At 53.2% G+C, this 18,380-nt stretch overlaps 1 pseudogene; it reads left to right on the top strand.

Moving 5' to 3' along the window:
- The first annotated feature begins 7,894 nt into the window (after window positions 1-7,894).
- LOC141938261 (hydrocephalus-inducing protein homolog) overlaps window positions 7,895-18,380 on the top strand; it is a 132,595-nt pseudogene continuing 122,109 nt past the window's right edge.

The raw sequence follows: 18,380 nt of genomic DNA, 5'->3' as shown, positions 1-18,380 counted from the left end.
CGTTATGTCAGTGCACAAGCTAGATTTCTAACTGGTTGATGGGAAAGTAATAGTTCTGTTTCAGTTGCTGTCAGTCTTCAGTTTTTCTCCATCTGTTGCATTTGTTTATGGCCCAAGTCTATGTAAAATACAGGTCGTGAGGCAAGAGATTGCTGTTCTTCAGAACAGGGGCAGGTGCTAAGCTGGATCATTTGTTTAAACACTGCTTCAGGCTGTGTCACCAGAAACCAGGGGGTAGAGTGCTGGAGAATTCGTAAAGCTCTTCAAAGTGGATGCAGCTGTTGGATGCTCAGCCCCCTTTGGTTCAGCTCCCTTTTGCTTGGTAGATAGACTTTCCTAGTTCATGTTCAAGGGATAAAACCAAACCAAAGCAAAGCAAACCCTAAAGAAAGGCTGGTGTTAAAACTTCTCCTTGGTGTCCGCGGTGACTCTGCTTTCACCACCAAGTGCTGCTGTGTACACTCAATGAAACTGGGAGCTGCCCGTGCCTGCTTGCGTAGATCTGAGTCCTCGTTTTAGGGTCAATGTTCTTTTGACTGCATCTGTTCTCGCGTGATATAAAAACGTGACAGATATTGGGAGCGACTCTTTAGGAGAATTACTATAAAGGAAGGAATTGCTGGTTTTATTTGGTCATGATGGACAAAAAAATAACTGATTCTAAGTCATGTCCGCTGCAGCTTATGCTTCCACAGTACACTGCTCAGCTGATTTCTGTGTGTAAATGGCTTTGGAGGGCAATCCCAAAGGAGGTGCCTGCTGTTGCTCTAGGGAGAAGCAGGCTGCAGCATGGGCTCAGAGGGCCAGGACGTGCTTTGCCTTCATGTCACCAGAAGAAGAACAAGGAGTTGAAGAAGGGGGCTCGGGAGCAAGAAACTGCAAGGAAGTTGCTGTACAAGATCCTTTTGCCCTGCTCTGTCTGACAGAAAAGCTGCCTTCTGCTCGCTGGGCCTTAGCCCGAAACACTGTGAGCACTCCTTGCTCGAGCCTGTGAGAGGGGAGAGGGTCCTTCCTCTGCCAGGGAGTGTGCTACTGTGGGCTGGCTTGTTCTGAATAGATGATCGGCAGTTGTCGTGTTGAGATTGCATGGTGACAATCTATACTGTTGACCCCCTGAATGGTTTTTCATTTCTGTCCCCGTTTCCTTCTCCAGCTCTTTTTAATACATCGTTTAAAACCAAAAAGTTTTAAACCTACATTTGACTGGAACATCATCTGTCGGTTTTGGCTGCAAACATTTTATTTCCTAAAAATAAGTCGCCTTTTCATCAGAACACTTAAAAGATTTCTGGACAGTGTAGTACTACTGTATTGGGGTTTTTTGAATAAGTTTCTCTACATGTTTCAGTGTGTGCACTTAATTTCTACTTCACTTAGTATTTTGAAAACAGTCTTAATCTGAACAGGAGTTTCATGCTTGGGAGAGAAGAAGAGCAGATCTTGACTCAAGAGCAGCTTTTCAAAGGGAAAGGTGAACTATTTTGTTTCATTTTGGATTTTTATTCTGATGGCACAAACATCTTGTTTTCTCAGGATTTTGTTACCTCGGGAAAAGAACTTGGTATTGCTTCGCTTCCTCCTTCTCTGGTTGGCTTGTTTGTTGTTGGTTTGTTGTTTGTGGGGTTTTTTTTCCCCGTTCCCTCCAGAGGAAGTGCTCAGACTGTTACCTTTTAGGAAGACGTTTTAATTCGTGGCTCAGAGGTCTGCAGACGTCACTCTAAAAGCAGTTTCTGTGCATAATACGAAAGGAAAGATTTTTAACCTTCAGCAGAGAATACAAAGTATTCCAGACGGGTCTGGTTTGCTTTGCCTTCGGTATTCCTGTCGCCTGTTGCTTTGGAAGTGCAGGTAATAAGCTTTTCAGTTGAGTAAATGAGTGCTGGTGTTTTTTTGTTTTTCTTCCCCCAGAAATCTAGTGCTTAATCATGCTGCGCTGTGCTGTTAGAAGTTGTGGACGCTGTGCTGTTCTCCAGAATGCCCCTTAGGCTGCCACTACAAGTAGGTCATTGAGAATAATTACCTTAGGCTTTAAAAATATGGAAAAGTTAACGATGCATAAAGTTTAGAGCAGGGTAGCCGTCAGGTTAAAATCATGTCATGCTTATGACATGCACAGTGATGGTTCCCTTCAGGTTTTTGGGTTGGTTTGGGTTTTTTTTTCCTTCTTTAAGATGGCACTGGTTGCAGAGATCTTAGTTTACTACGTGCCTAACTGTCTTAGTGTGGACGTGGATCCTTCCTGCCTGCTATTTCAGTTTACTGGCAGACATAGTTAAGAGAGCTGTTTGGCGTTGTGGAGTGTATGTATGTATGTGTATAAAGATGTATGTAAACGTGTATGAAAATAAAAAGACCTACAGTGCCCTCCCCACATCCTTAGTTTTTCCTGACCTGTACTTCAGCGTTAGCAAGATTTTAAACTGACGCAAGTGTTGCTATTGCAAATGTTTCCATGTTTGTCTAACTATTTTGAAGAAATACATTTAAAAAGTAATCAAAGCATTAAAGGTTTTGTGGCTTGCCCTAGAATTATAGAGGCTTTCCCTGTCTATTATCTATTCCTTTTTCCAGGATTCACTGTATTTTTTTACCATATGAAATAGAAAGAGATTTCTGTCTTACTGTTGGCTTTTGATAGGTATTTTTTCCTTGGGGAATTGCCCAGCAATTAAGCCCCAGGCTTTGGAATTCAGTTGATGGACAGTTTGCATGTCTGTGTCCAAATATAGATGCTAACAAGCCATCATACAGTTCATGTTCATAACTTTATGAAAAGCCTCCCTTTTTACCCGAGGAGCTGTCCTCTTCCTCCTCCTCCTCCTCAGATGATCCTATTCCAGAGGAGCTCTTATGTTTCATTTGCAAAGAAATCATGACCAGCTCAGTTGTTACTCCCTGCTGTGGAAACAGTTATTGTGACGAATGCAAGTGTTACTCCCGTGTTTGTTAATTCCAAACATCACACCTGATCTTCTGACAGCAGAAAGATCATAACATTCCTTTGTTACCAGCTCTGTTTAATACTTCAGTATACCCCGAATAGGAAAGGACTCTTCTTGTAGAAAGGAAAAAACAGAGGCAGAAGGCTTTTTTCCCTTTTTATGCATCTAGTTAAATCCTCTTTCCATGCGGAAGGATGAGTACGAGAAGAGTGCGTAATGCTGCAGCTGATTACAGTATTAGTTATCAAATGCATTGAGCTTGTGCACAGTCCTTTCTCTCATACAAAACTATAGAGCCAACGCTGGTGACTTACTGTGGTCTGCAGCAAATGGCTCGTTAGGCATTTAATCCACATTCTTCTCCACGGGAGAGTTGGTTAAAACCGTCAGAACTTGAACCTACTAATGGTTTCTGGAGATGTGTCTTATTCATGAACCTTGAGGTTGGGGACTTCTCACTGTGCTAGACAGTGGAGAACTGACTAGTCAAAACATCAGGACACGGCCTACTCTGCATCTTCAAATGTTACAATAGTGAAATAACAAAACTGGGCAGCTGTTTCCTGCATACTAGAAATTTTTTGCACTGCTGAACATTTATAGCTTCATGCTCTCAGTTCAGGACCATATTCACCCATTAACCATCTACAGGATTTTATAACTGATTAGAACCCCAACAACGTCCTTAGTTTAGCTAAAACCTGTTTCGATGATTCTGATTATACCCAGGTATTAGAACAGTATTACTGGAATGTGAGGAACATACATGCCCAGCGTGTCATCAGGCAGGTGTTTCTCCCGATACTTTAGTTGCCAACAAGTGCCTACGCCAGGTAATGCAGTGACTTTTAGATAAACTGTTTGTAAGAAAAGTCTAGTCAGTCAATTAGCTGAAAGGGAAGAAAATATTAATTTACACCTCCTTAAACAAGGCTAAATGGAATAAGGCTAAATTTACTTTGCAAATACATTCCCTGTTGTTATAGAAGCTGACAACTCTTGAGAGACAATCTGGCAAATTCAGGTCACACTTGTGTTTAACAGGATTGCCTCAGTTTCAAATTCAGCGTTAACGCTGGAGTGCTTTACACACAGATAGTCTGAGTTACCAGTCATTAACACCAGTGTTTAATGGGATGCGTTCATGTATCACAGAAGGGTTTGGCTTGGAAGGGAACTTAAAGCCCATCCAGTCCCACCCCCCTGCCCCGGGCAGGGACACCTTCCACTAGCCCAGGTTGCCCAAAGGCCCGTCCAACCTGGCCTTGAACCCTTCCAGGGAGGGGGCAGCCACAGCTTCTCTGGGAAACCTGTGCCAGGGCCTCACCACCCTCACAGGGAAGAATTTCTTCCTTACATCTAATCTGAATATATCCGTATGTTGGTTTATTTTAGGATGGATAGTATATACGGGAATACACAAGTCATTTTACTCTGTGGAGGCTTTTGTTCCTAGAGCTACTGAAGGTTCATGTTACCTCTTTGTAAATGTTTTTCTGCCTCTAGGCTGTGAACAACTTCAAAAATGGAACTGGTTATGCACAGAGGATCCATATGCACAGGCAGCAGCAGCAGCAGCCACCAGCACCTCCACCAACACTCGTGGCTCTGAACCCTCCTGCTGCGCTGGTGGCTGCCACAGGATGTCCCCAATCTTCCCCCCTGTCAATCCGCGGTTTGTGGGAAGAGAAGGTAGGTTTTCTTCCACCATATGCAGTGATTCTCATATTTTAGTAGAGCTTATTTTCCAACTGTTTGCACTGATTCACAAGGGCTATCAGGTTCCTGCACTGACACGGCCAGCATTGCCGAGTCTTCTGGGCTACCAAGGACGATCCATACCCACAACTGGTAAGTAACCGTAACTTACAAATTTCTCTTAAAAAATTCTCTTCAGGTAAACTGAAGGGGATTTTTTTTCTCTCCCCATGCCAAAAGGTCATCCAATGAGAGCTGGCAAAATTCGCTCGGCGAGTGGCAGACCAGACTGGGAAGTGTAAGTATGCTACAGAAATTCAATATATTGCTGCTTGTAACCTTGTTAACCATGTTAAACACATAACGGACACAACAGCTGATTTATAAGGGAATAAGTATGCACAGATCGTTGTGGAGAATACATGTGGTAATTAATTTTAAAATGGCTTAATTTGAATTGGCCTTCACAAAGGGGATCTGTGCTCTCAGGAAGATTATTTAAAATAAAACTCCAGTACATGATTGAAAAGAGGACTCTGAAGAATGAAGTCTTTGTGAGGAAATCATAATTACATGTAAAAATGAAACATAATTAAAGGATCAGATGGAAAGGCACCCTCTTGGTTACTGGCTGAATAGGGCTGAAGAAATTGATTTCCCAATAGAAATCAGTCTCCAATATTCTTTTTTTAACAACTTAACTAATACTGATTGAGCAAACTACTGGAAAAGGCAACGCTGTTATTTTACTACTTAGTCATCTCAAATAGCCAAGCTGCTTTCTCTCGGTTGGAGAGAGAGGAGTCTCTTTTGGTTTATTGCAGCGTCAGGTTAGTCCTTCCTTTTGGTATCTGTGTGTTATAGAGAGATTGTAAGGGTGCACTGTGTGTATAAAATCTTAAAAATAAGTCAGAACAAAAACCAGGATCCATCCCACAGATTGTCTAAAACCTCAAGTTCAGTAAGCAAAAAATGAAAATTCAGGGCCAAGAACAGGCCAAAGATGTCACCATGAGGCAACAACCTAGGAAGCGTGTGCGGAAGATGTTAAAAGAAGTTTGAGAGAAGATGAGTTAATGTCTGTGCAGTACTTTGAAGATCAGAACTGTGAAGTATTAAGGGTGTCAAGGTGTGTCAGAGGAGCGCTTGGCACGTGTCTCTTTTAGCACGGGCAGCCTCCAGCCACAGTTGCCAAATTGACCATAAGAAGGGGAAACTGAGGGATTTGCTGGGAGTGACGATGTGGAAGGCAAGTCTGAGGACCAAGAAATGAGCGTAGTCTCAAATGAACAAAAAGCGGGGAGAAAAATGCTTCAGTTGAGAACAAGAAGTGCTCGCCACCACGCTCCTCCTCCATTCACTTTCCACTTTAAAATCAGGGCAGAGTGTAACAAACAGTGACTCGTGTTTTGGGGTTTCTTTAGAAGCTCAAATCGAGGACATCCGCACAGTGAACATACCCAGAGGACTCAGGCCCCAACACTACCAGCATCAACACCGCTCTCTGTGCCTGTGCCTCCACCTCCCTTGTATCCTCCACCACCCCGCGCATGTCCTCTTCCCCCGGGGGTACCACCACAACCGTTTCCTCCTCAGTTTCCACCTGGGCAGCCTCCGTCTGCTGGGTGCACTCTCCCTTCTTCAGAATATCCCCCAGCTCCTGCAGACACGTCACCAGCTTGAGGATCAGCAGCAGTTCCAATGGCTCATTCACATGCCATCCCAATGACACAATCACCTCCCTTAGAGAGTCATAGAATCACTGAGGTTGGAAAAAACCTCTAAGATCATCGAGTCCAACCGTTAACCCAACACTGCCAAGTCCACCACTAAACCATGTCCCTAAGTGCCACATCTACCCGCGGATGGTGACTCAACCACCTCCTTGGGCAGCCTGTTCCAAAGCTGACAACCCTTTCAGTGGAGAGATGTTCCCCAATAGCTGATCTAAACCTCCCCTGGTGCAACTTGAGGCTGTTGCTTCTCCTCCTATCGCTTGTTACTTGGGAAAAGAGACCAACACCCACCTTGCTACAACGTCCTTTCGGGTAGTTGTAGAGAGTGATGAGGTCTCCCCGCAGCCTCCTTCTCTCCAGGCTAAACACCCCCAGTCCCCTCAGCCACTCCTCACAGGACTTGTTCTCTAGACCCTTCACCACCTTCGTTGCTTTTCTCTGGACGCGCTCCAGCCCCTCAGTGTCTGTCTTGTAGTGAGGGGCCCAAAACTGGACACGGTATTCGAGGAGCGGCCTCACCAGAGCCGAGGACAGGGGGACCGTCGCTCCCCTGGTCCTGCTGCGATTTCTGACACAAGCAGGATGCCTTTGGCCTCCCTTGTCTAGGGAGGAGTTTGACAGAGAACAACGAGACTTAAAGAAGAGTGGGGGCTTGACTCAATGAAGTTGGGTTGGGCTGTTTTTCATGTTTGTGTTTCGATGGCCTGTCGGACGGCAGTTACACTCGAGTGCATCTGACATCAGCAAAAATGACAGAGTGTTTTCTCCAATAGACTTTCTGGGTGCAGATGGTAATCATGCAAAACTAAAACAAGACGAATGTCATCCTAAAACTGTCCCTAAGAAAGTTTTTGCTTAAATAGCATGTCCACCTTTGCATCTGCAAGCAGTACATTTTCTCATACTGGCCATGTTTTGTTTCTTGGTGTCTTTTTGTGATAAAGGTCAAGCTGTAATTGTAATAAAGGTCAAACTTCTTTTAACAGGGAGAAGAAGAAGTCCAGACTTGATGAGTTACAGATGGTTCAGGAACGGATGGAATCTAAAAAGACTCCAAAGGAGCGCAGGCGTTCGTTTTCCAGGTAACTGCTTTACATGTCTGTAACAGAGAAGAAGGCTGTCTAGAGTGAAGGGAAGTTGCTACAAGTATACTTGAAATTGCTAATGTACATGGACCTGTAAAGTAGAACATTTAGCTTTAACGTTAAGCATCACTTGTGTTTTACTAGCTTTTATTTTTCCCATATTTTACTGCAATGTATATAATTTCATTTATACAGTTTTCCTAACTACCCTCATTACCCACTTGTAAGATGTTTTGAAACCTTTAACTCCTTGCCTAGTGGAGATAAGACAGACCTTGGACAGCCTGAAAAACTCCCTGGGTACATCCCTGATAACAGGAACCTAAAAACAAGTGTCTAAGAAGACACCAGTGTTAAGTGACTGGAAGCTGATCTAAACTAACCTCCTTGGAACAAACAGGAGCCGAAGGACAGATGAGGTCACTCCGTGACGATGTATGGACACGGGAAACCTGAAGCTCAACTAGTGGACAGTGTGAGGAAGACGATGTGGACCACTAAGGGGGGGAGAAGACCCTCACTCTATTTTTACTACACACGCTCAGACTATGCAGCTCATCCTGAGTACCATCACACAACCAGATGATCAGGCCCAGTCAGCATGGGTTTATGAAAGGCAGGTCCTGCTTGACAAACCCGATCTCCTTCTACGACAGGGCGACCTGCTTATTGGATGAGGGAAAGGCTGTGGGTGCTGTTTACCTTGACCTCAGAAAGGCCTTTGACACCGTTTCGTACAGCATTCTCCTGGCAAAACTGGCTGCTCGCGGCTTGGATGGGCACACGCTTTGCTGGGTAAAAAACTGGCTGGATGGCCAGGCCCAAAGAGTTGTGGTGAATGGAGTTAAATCCAGTTGGCAGCCAGACACGAGTGGTGTCCCCCAGGGCTCGGTTTTGGGGCCACTCCTGTTTAACATCTTTATTGATGATCTAGACGAGGGGATCGAGTGCACCCTCAGTAAGTTTGCAGATGACACCAAGCTGGGTGGGAGTGTTGATCTGCTCGAGGGTAGGGAGGCTCTGCAGAGAGACCTGGACAGGCTGGAGCGATGGGCTGAGGCCAACTGTAGGAGTTTCAATAAGGCCAAATGCCGGGTGCTGCACTTGGGCCACAACAACCCCCAGCAGCGCTACAGGCTTGGGGAGGAGTGGCTGGAGAGCTGCCAGTCAGAGAGGGACCTGGGGGTGTTGATTGACAGCCGGCTGAACATGAGCCAGCAGTGTGCCCAGGTGGCCAAGAAGGCCAATGCCATCCTGGCTTGTATCAGCAATAGCATGGCCAGCAGGGACAGGGAAGTGATCTTGCCCCTGTACTTGGCACTGGTGAGGCCACACCTCGATGACTGTGTTCAGTATTGGGCCCCTCACTGCAAAAAGGACATTGAATGACTCGAGCGTGTCCAGAGAAGGGCAACGAAGGTGTGAAGGGTCTGGAGCACATGTAGCACGAGGAGCGGCTGAGGGAACTGGGGTTGTTTAGTCTGGAGAAGAGGAGGCTGAGGGGAGACCTCATCGCCCTCTACAGCTACCTGAAAGGAGGGTGCAGAGAGCTGGGGATGAGTCTCTTTAACCAAGTAACAAGCGATAGAACAAGAGGGAATGGCCTCAAGCTGCGCCAGGGAAGGTTTAGACTGGATATCAGGAAGCATTTCTTTACAGAATGGGTTGTTAGGCGTTGGAATGGGCTGCCCAGGGAGGTGGTGGCGTCCCCATCCCTGGAGGTGTTCAAGAGGCGGGTTGACATAGCGCTGAGGGATATGGTGTAGTTGGGATCTGTCAGTGCTAGGTTATCGGTTGGACTGGATGATCTTCAAGGTCCTTTCCAACCTAGATGATTCTGTGATTCTGTGATTCTATGTAAATGGATTCTGAGAACCCATTAGCATAAGACTGCCTTTTCTAAGAAATCTGATGCATATGTATGTTTTGGTGTATGTAGTCAAGAATTTTGTTAGTAAGTGCGGCACTTGTGGTGGAGCGATCCCCAGTGCTGCCCAGCGCTGCGAATAAAGAATCCCTGCTGAACAGTTATACTGACTGTGGAGTGAAGCTCTTTGTTTCAAGAGGAATCAGGAGGATCTGCACTGCTCCTCTCTGGATGGATGGGGTGATTCCGGGGATTAGCAGGGAGAGGAGTTCCGTATGTAGGTTACTAGCTCAGCTACGGCAGAGATTACAGTTGGCTGAGAGTTACAATTTGGCAGCAGTTGCTGAGGAGCAGGTGTCTCTTTCACTAAGGCTTCTCTGCAGTGACACCCTTCACCTCGGGATGCAGCAAGTAGATTCTCTCTCCATGTTTTAAGGTTTCTCAGTCCTTGAAATGACACCTGAGAGGCCTCTGTGGGTTTTCTCCTCCTCCAGCTCCAAAGTGAGCTCTTTATCACTTTATCATACTGTCGCTGCCACACAGCTTTGAACAATGAAGGATTAGGGGGAAACAGTGAATGAGGGTGCTTTTTATTTTGGGTGGGGGGGTGGGGGGTGGAGGGTTGGTGCTGAAGAGGAGAGCTTCTTTTTTCTTCTCTAGCAGTCTTGCCCCCTTGGAACCACCAACACCCCCCCCCCCTGAGCCCGCCAAAATTGCTGAGGACCCCCAGAAACCTCTTGAGGCCCCCCAAAATAGTGGGGACACCCTCAAGCTCCCCCTAGGACCCCCAAAACCCCCTGAGGTGCCCCAAAATCAGGGGGTCCCCCCAACCTGGGACCCCTAAGCCCCTCTGGGACCACCAAAACCTCCCCAGGACCCCCCAAAATTGGGAGGACCCCCCTTAACTCTCCCGAGACCCTCAGTTTCCCATTAGGAACCAACCCCCCCATTCCTACTGTCTCCTGCAGGGGTCTGGGGGAGGTCCCAGGGATGTCAACCCCCTTGTGCATCCCCAGTTCCCCCGTTGGGACCCCCAAACCCCTCCTCCACATCCCTACTGTCCCCTGCAGGAGCTCTGGGGGGTCCCAGCACTGTCACCCCCCCACACCCCCCAGTTACCCCACACACTGTGTCCTGCTGTCCCCACCACCCCCTGCAGAATTTTTGGGGGGGTCCCACCGATGCCACACCCCTATCCCTGCCCCCCCAAACTCTCGAGGACACCCGGGAAGGGGGGGCTTCCCAATGCCCCCCACAACCACTTCCCTCAGATTGGGGAGCCTGTTTTCACCCGTGTGTCCCCCCCACCCCCCAGGAAGGGGACCACACCAGGTTGACGAGGAAAGTCACCAACAGCCTCCACTTGTACATCCACGGCATCGACCAGGATGGGGGACACAGGGGCACGCCGGAGGGGCCATGGGGACACCCCCCACACACCACTCAGGGTCTCCTGGAGGTCCCCAAATTGTCACCCTGGGCATGGGAGGGGACATGGGGACACCAAGGGGGCTCTTGGGGACATTCCCATCCATGAGGTGTCCCCCACGTTGATGCCCCATGACCTTGAGGGACCCCAAGGTGGCTCTTAGTGATGCTCCCGTCCTCGGGGTGTCCCCCACGTTGACACCCCATGACTTTGAGGGACACAGGAGACCCCAAGCTGGCTCTTGGGGACATCCCCATCCCTGGGGTGCACCCCACTTTGATGCCCCACAACTGGGAGGGGACCAGGATGTCCCCAGGGTGTCTGTGGTGACGTCTCCATGCCTGGAGTGTCCCCAACAATGACACCTGTCACATTAAAGGGTAATTTGGCAGAAAATAAACCCCCTTGTGTCCCAGTTCATCCTCAGGTGTCAGGGGGGCTGGGGGCAGCTACGTTTAGATTCTGAGTGATACCAACTTGTCACTGTTCTTGTCACTTGCTCCGTCCAACCTCCACCCTCCCGCGTGACTCTGGGCTTGGGTTTCCCTCCTACAGCACCTCGACTCAGCCCTGACGCCCACTGGGAAGGGTGCTGGGACAAGGGACCAGCCCAAACTCCTCCCCCAGGATCCATCACAGAACAACAGCCCCCACTCCAGAATGTCTTGTGGCAGACTCCGTCACAAGAGAGAAAACAACTTTTTATTGCAAACAGCAATGCTGGGGGCCCCAAAGTCAGCGGATCAGGCGGTGACAATGAATCGGCACCTGCAAGGAGAGAGTCAGAAAGCTCTGGTGAGTCCCTGGCGGCAGGAAGAGGCAGGGTTGTGCTGCCCTCTCCGGGGAACACCGTGTGTGAGGAATTGCTGACGGCCCAGAGCAGAGAGCTGTTGCTGGCGCTGGCTACGGGGTGGCTCTGGCGCCTCGTCCCCCGGGCAATGCCCTTCGAGCCCCGAGCACGCGCAGAGACGCACAGTGCCCCTGTGCCACGCCGCAGGGCTCGGCCGGGAGCCCCTGGGCCCTGCCAGGGAGTTATTTCCAGACCCCGCGCAGCACCGTCCCTCGCTGTCCCTCGCCAGCGCGTTGGGCTGACGCAGAGGAGTGTGGAGAGGTGTGAAAGTTGGGCAGAGAGCCCGGCACGCACCTGGGCTGCCCGACCTGCTGCGCCTTCCTGCGTCTTTTCGCTGGTCCGTCGCCAGAAGCACCTTCTCTCTTCCTCCTCTTCTTTTCCACGCAGCTTTCGCTCTCTTCTCCCCAGGCTTCTCTTCTCTTCCGGCTCCTCTTCTTCTCCTCGTCGTGGGCAGAGCCTGCAAATCTTTCCATCCCACAGTGGGATTAGACAGGGAAAGCCACGACCCACTGGAGTCAGTTCTGATTTTAACCAAAGCAAGCTCATTTTACCTTCTTTCCTCTGGAAACCTGGCCAGTTGTTCTGGGCGCCCCAGGGAGTCTGCCATGCTCTCGGGGGTGGCTAGAGGCAAAGCTGGCGGTGCCTAAACCAGAAATGTCACGGTTGGCATGTGGCAAGGGGTGACCTGGAGTGGTAAGCGACTCTTTGCTAAATTGGTACCCGAGATCTCCAGAGGAGATGCCTTGGGCTGGTTTGCATCAGCCACAGTTCACACAGTCCCCCTGCTGACCCCCAAATAGACCTGAGGAAGCTCTGATGAAGTAGGGCCTGAGCAAAACCCCCCTGAAGTTGACAGCTGCTCCCCTCTGCCTCTTTGTAGGCATTTTGTGGGCCTTTGGTTTGATTAAGCACCTGCCGAGTGCATTTGAGACACAACCTTGCCAATTTCCCTTGCTATGTATCATCCCAAGGGGTGGAGGAATAACCCAAACCCACACCAGCTCTACTGCCAGGCAGAGGCACAGCAGCGACTCCCCTCCTACCCCAGACACGCTGTCACCGTGTTTGGGGAGCTGACGTACCTCTCCCACTTCAGACTCCACCGCCGTATCTCCCCCATCTTCCGTGAGGACGCCGAGCAGAGAGGGGGGTGCATGCGGCAAAGCTTCTGCTCGGTGCTCGGTGTCCACTTTGCCTGCAGGGACACTTTTCTCTTCCAAACTCAGGTCTAGAAAGCAAAAGCATGTGCAACATGGTGACTTCTTGGAAGCAAACAGAGCTAAAGCAACCCCCACCCGAAGCCCTACACTTCTGTGGTCAGCCCTCCGATGCCCTGTCTGCAGGCTTCAGCTCATCCTGCAGAGGAAGACGTTCATGTTTGGAGAGCAGTGGCAAGAGAGGCCACAGGACAAGCGGGGCTGAGAGGACAACACTCGATGCCCAGCCCTGTCAGAAGCAACACGGAGGTTTCTGGCGTCCCAAGGCCCAGCCGGTGCCAACCCTCAGTCCCCCCTCTCACCTCTGAATCTCTCCAGGGGGACTGGCAGCTCCTTGTCTGCCCGGCTGGAAAGGCTGCCCGCTTCCTCCTCAAAGAGATCCCTGCAGTTCTCCACGAGAAACTCCACCAGCACGTTCACCTGCACACATCAAACCGTGGGTCTCAATCCCCCTGCCTGACAAGGGACCAAGCAGCCTTTCCCACCCCTGCCCCCTGCTCCTGCCCAGAGCCTGTGGCTGTGGGGCTGCTCCTCCAGGCAGCCACCCCGACAGCATTTGCTGGTGGGAGGAGGCCTGCAGAGCCCTCTGCGCAGCCAAGCGCTGGTGGGCCGGGAAGGCTGCCCCGGCGCGTGGGGACGTGTACCTTGTGGGTCACCTCCAGCATGGCCTCCAGTGGGAGCAGGTCTGCGTGGGCTGGGCTCAGCAGGTTTGGCCCAACGCAGACAGCCAGGTTGCTGCAGCCCATCCTGCTGGTGGCTGCATGGTGGCCGATGTGCTGGAGGAGGGACAGCAGCCGCTTCAGGAGGAGGAGGTTGGCTGCAGGCAACTTCTCGGCCACCCTGGGGGAATAGGAACACGGCGCTAATAAAGCAGATGTTGCCCACAGCGTTCCCCAGACTCGCCCGAGGCTGGTGGGAGCCAGCGCAGCTTTCCAGGTGCTCTGGGCCAGCGGTCAGTGCTCCTGCTCAACAGGCAGGCTGCTGCCCACACTTACGCTCTCAGCTCCCTGATCTTCTCCTCCCTGCTGGCCGTCTGCATCGCCGCCATCCAGTCCTCGTAGAGGTCAGTCACAAGGAGCTTGCAGGGGATGCTCCGGAGGAAGTCCTGCAAGGCCCAGGGCTCCAAGTGAGCATTTGAACACTCAGGGCCAGCCAGGAGCTCCTCCAGCCACAGGGCAGAAGCGCTCACCTTCAGGATGGCAGCCAGCAGCAGCGCGGGCTGGCTTCCCAGGTCGACGTCTGCGCCGCAGTCCAAGGCCTCCCGCAGCTCCCGAAGCTCTGTCCCACCGGCGGCTCTGCGGAATATCCCCTCGGTCGCTGGTCCTTCCTGCTTCAGCACAGCCAGCAGCTCCTGCAGGAGAGGCAGAAGGACAGTTGCGTTGCTGAGGAGCCACCTTCCAGCGGCGGTGGCCAGAGCACTGCCCCAGAGCTGGCTCCGTGCTGGGGGTGAAGAGCCCAGTGCCCCATCCTCGGAGCTCCTGGGGACACCCGCTGCCCCTCCGGAGCCTGCGGAGGGAGGGCTGGGGACCCCCTGGACAGGCTGGCTGACCTGGATGGGCCGGGGCAGTGTGCCATCCTCGCAGAGGGCTGCCAGGGGCTGCCCAAAGAGCGCCCTGCTGCAGCCGGAGCCCGCCTGCCCTGGTGCCAGGACAGAGGCCGGGCTCCGCCGCAGAGCGAAGGGCCAGGGCAGCCCCCTCCACCTCCTGCTGCTGCTGCTGCTGCTGCTGCTTCTGCTGCTGATCCCTCCTGCTGCAAAGGAAAAGAGAGCAAGAGCCCATCAGTGGATGCCGCCAGGCCAGCGCTCCCAGAGCCTGCCCTGCCCTGCCTGCAGCATGGTGCTGAGCGGTGTGGCAGGACAGGCAGGGAGCCGGCAGCTGGAACCACGGCTCCAGCTCAACAGCTCCGGCTCGGGGGTTCCTGAGAGCCTGGGACAGCCTGGCCCAGTCCTGGCCCTGTCCTCCTCCAGGCTGTGGGCAGCACCAGAGGCTGCGTGTCCCTGCAGAGCCACGTCCATCGGCCGCTGCCCAGCGCTGTCCTTCCTTCTCTGGCTGATGTCCTCCCTTGGGCTGCCCAACCTGGATGGGGACACTCAAGGGACAAGTGAGCACAGCCCAGCTGCTTGCAGGAGGGTCCTTTCTTTCCCAAACTCACCTGGTGAGCGGCAAAGTCCCCCTTCACTGCTCGATGGGACCGTTGGAGGCCCTTGCTTGAGATCAGCCTGCAAGAACCCGGCACCAGCAGCCTGAGCACCGCGGAGTGGGGACCCTCTGCCCTCCTGGGCTCTCTGACCCGTGTGGCAGGTTTTCTCCCAGTGCCACCAGCAAGGATATGCCAGCATTCCTGGTGGCTCCTCAACCCTCCCCACTCCCTGAATTGCACCAGGGGACCCTCCCTCCCTCCCTCCCTCGCAAGCTCACCCCACTGCACGCCCATCCCTGCACCCCAGCACAGCCAGAGGGGAAAGGCAGCCGTTCTCACCTCTGACTGGTGCTCCACCAGCCTCTCCAGGCTCCTGGTGCTGAACGGCCTCCACTGGCAAGAGAGAAGCAGCGGCAGAAGGTGAGCAGTGATGCCTGTGCTGCTCAGCTGGAGGAGCAGTGCTGGGGACAGTGCCCAGGCCAGACAGACACTCACAGCATGGCGGCGGCTCAGCTTCTCCAGGAGCTTGAGTGACGGGACAAGGGTCACTCTGGGCTTCTTGGCTGCGTCGGGTATCCTGTGCACCGGGAAGGGACAGAGCTGGGTGAGCCCCAAGCCGCCTCTTCTCTCTCATCAGGCAGCTCTCCCCGAGAGCTGCCCACAGCCGCGGGGGCACCTCTCCCCAGCTGGGGAGCTGTGTTCCCCCATCTGGCTGTGCCTGCAGCACCCCCCAGCTTACCCCAGCAATGTATGCACCCACAGCTCCTTCAGCGCCTGGGAGCTGCAGCAAGAGGAGAAACAGCGTCAGGCCCCGCTGCCCCCCAGCCCGTGGGCAGAGGCGGATGCCTGCACAGCCCTGCCCCCTGGGGAAGGACACAGGGGCAGGATGAAGCGCCATGGGGCGGGACAGAGCTGCTGCCCAAGCCCTGGCTCCCTCTGTCCTGCCACAGCACCTGCTTTGGTCCTTCCCTTCTGGGGATCAAAAGGTGACCAGGGGATGCAGGACGCAGAAATGCCCCCCATCCCTCCCTGCCGGCGTGCTGCCCGCTCCCTGCCCAGGCTCTGCACGGAGGGCAGAGGCCCTTCACAGGAACCTCTCCTGCCCGGCCGTGGGACGTGGCACCACGACTCACCCGAAAGTGGCAGTGCAGGAGCCCCTGGGCCAGAGGAAGATGAGGGAGCTCCTCTCCTCGCGGCTGCCGACACCCTCCACCTCTTCCTCCCACGCCGCCTCCTTCCCGTCACTCAGCACCCACAGCTGGTCCAGGGCCAGGCGGAGCTGTGGGCGCAGGGTGGTGCCACCTCTGCAGAGAGCAGAGGCAGGCAGTGAGCTGGAGGTGGCCTCCTTGGGGTGCCCCCCCGGGCAGAGCCCTGCTCCCCTCCTGCCCTTGGGATGGGCATTGGTGCATCCAGCACACAGGTCCTGGGGCCGGGGGCCAGGGTGTCCCAGCCCTTGAGCCGGGGCCAGGGATGGGGCAAGGGCAGCTCGGTCGGAGGGTCTTACCGCAGCTTGGTGACCACCAGTTCCTCCTGGAGGAGGAGAAGGCGCCTCTCGCTCCTCTTGCAGCCCCGGGTCAGCTGCACGTCTGCGCTCAGCACCGGCTCTGCATCGGCGAGAGCGTCCCTGCGGAGCAGAGCACGGCAGGCATCAGAAAGGCCGCTGCTGCGGGGCCCGGCCGTGCCCCCCTGTCCCCGAGCCACGGGGGGAGCCCACCTGGAGCCACAGCAGCCGTTGGCCTGGCCCATCCTGCCCGGGACAGGAGGACCCTCGCTGTGCACCAAGGATGCAGCCCAGCCGGTGACAGCGAGGATGGGAAGCGGGTTGCCGGAGCCTGGTCAGCGCTGCTCGGCCAGACCCTGCCTCCTCCCAGTGCCGCTCTGTGCCAGCACAGCTCCGTGCTGCCGGCGCTGGGGGCTGTTGGCTCCAACTGATTGACAGCCCAAGCCCAACGGACAGTGGGAGGGGCCACAGGCTGGGCGTTCTCTCCAGCATGGCCCCGCCTCTCTAGCATGGCCCCGCCTCTCTTGCCCTGGGGAGCCCAGCGCAGGACGGAGCAGAGGGAAGGACCCCTCCTCCCTCCACCTGCTGGCAATGCCTCTTGCCTTGGGCTTCCCCGCTGGCTCCCGGGCTCCAGCTGCACTTGGTGCCGCTGCTCACCACCCTCTGGCCTTGGCTGGTCAGCCACTTTCTACCCACCTCCCCCTCTCCTCAGCCAGCCCACGCTGCTTCAGCGTCTCCACGGGGCTATTCTGGCAGACGCTGCGGAAAGCCTTCCTCACGTCTGGGTGGACAGTGGCCACCGCACTCCTCTCGTCTCCCCAGCCAGTGATTTCACCACAGAAGGTTATTAGGTGGGGCCAGCAGGGTTTCTCCTGCTGACTCCATGCTGACGCCTAGTTCCAATGACCTTCGTTCCTTCATGTTTCCAGGACGTGCTGCGGCATTCCCAGCACCTCCATGAACACAGAAGCCCCTTTTCTCATCCAATATAATAATACAATAATATTATAATAATTATAATAATAATATAATGGTGCCTGGGACACACACACACACACACAGAGTGACAGAGAGGGGTGTCTTGGGAGGAACCAGGCACCTGGGGAGTCCCCAGCCCCACTCTGAGGGAACCCAGGTGTCCGGGGGGTACCCTGGTGTGTGTGGGGGTCACTGGAGTGGAGGTTGGCCACGGGGGTGTTTGGGGAAGTTTTGGGGTGATTTGGGGTACATGGGCTGATTTGGGATGATATGGGGGGCTTGGGGGCATATGGGGAGGTTTTGGGGGTGATTTAGGGTATATGGGGGTTTTTGGGGTGGTTTGGGGGGATGTGGTGTTTTGAGGGGATATGAGGGTTTGGGGAGTGATTTGGGGGGTATGGTGGTTTGAGGGGATGGGGGGCTGATTTGGGGTATATATGGGGGTTTGGAGGGATATGGGCAGGTTTTGAGGTGATTTGTGGGGATATGGGGAGATATGGGGGATTTAGGAGGGATTTGGGGGGGTTTGGGGTATACGGGGAGGTTTTGGGGGTGATTTAGGGGATATGGGGAATTTTGGGGTGATTTGTTGAGATACGGGTGGTTTGGGGTTCATATGGGGGATATGGGGGAATATGGGGGTGTTTTAGGTTTAATTGGGGAGTTATGGGGGTTTTGGGGGATGTGGGGGTGGTTTGGGGGGATATGGGGTTTTTTGGGGGTGATTTGCTGGGATATTTGGGGATTTGGGGGGATATGGGGGATATAAGGGGGACTTTAGAAGGATATGGGGGTTTTGGGGTGTAATGGCAGGTTTTGAGATGATTTGTGGGGATATAGGGGAGATATGGGGGGTTTTGGGGGGGTTGGGTGGATATGGGGGGTTTGGGGGCACATGGAGAAGTTTTGGTGGTGATTTAGGGGATGTGGGGAGGTAT

This window comes from Strix uralensis, chromosome Z (assembly GCF_047716275.1).
Source record: "Strix uralensis isolate ZFMK-TIS-50842 chromosome Z, bStrUra1, whole genome shotgun sequence".
Lineage (NCBI taxonomy): Eukaryota > Metazoa > Chordata > Aves > Strigiformes > Strigidae > Strix > Strix uralensis.
Note: the sequence above shows the minus strand (reverse complement) of the source record. Positions and strands in the feature narration are given on the sequence as shown.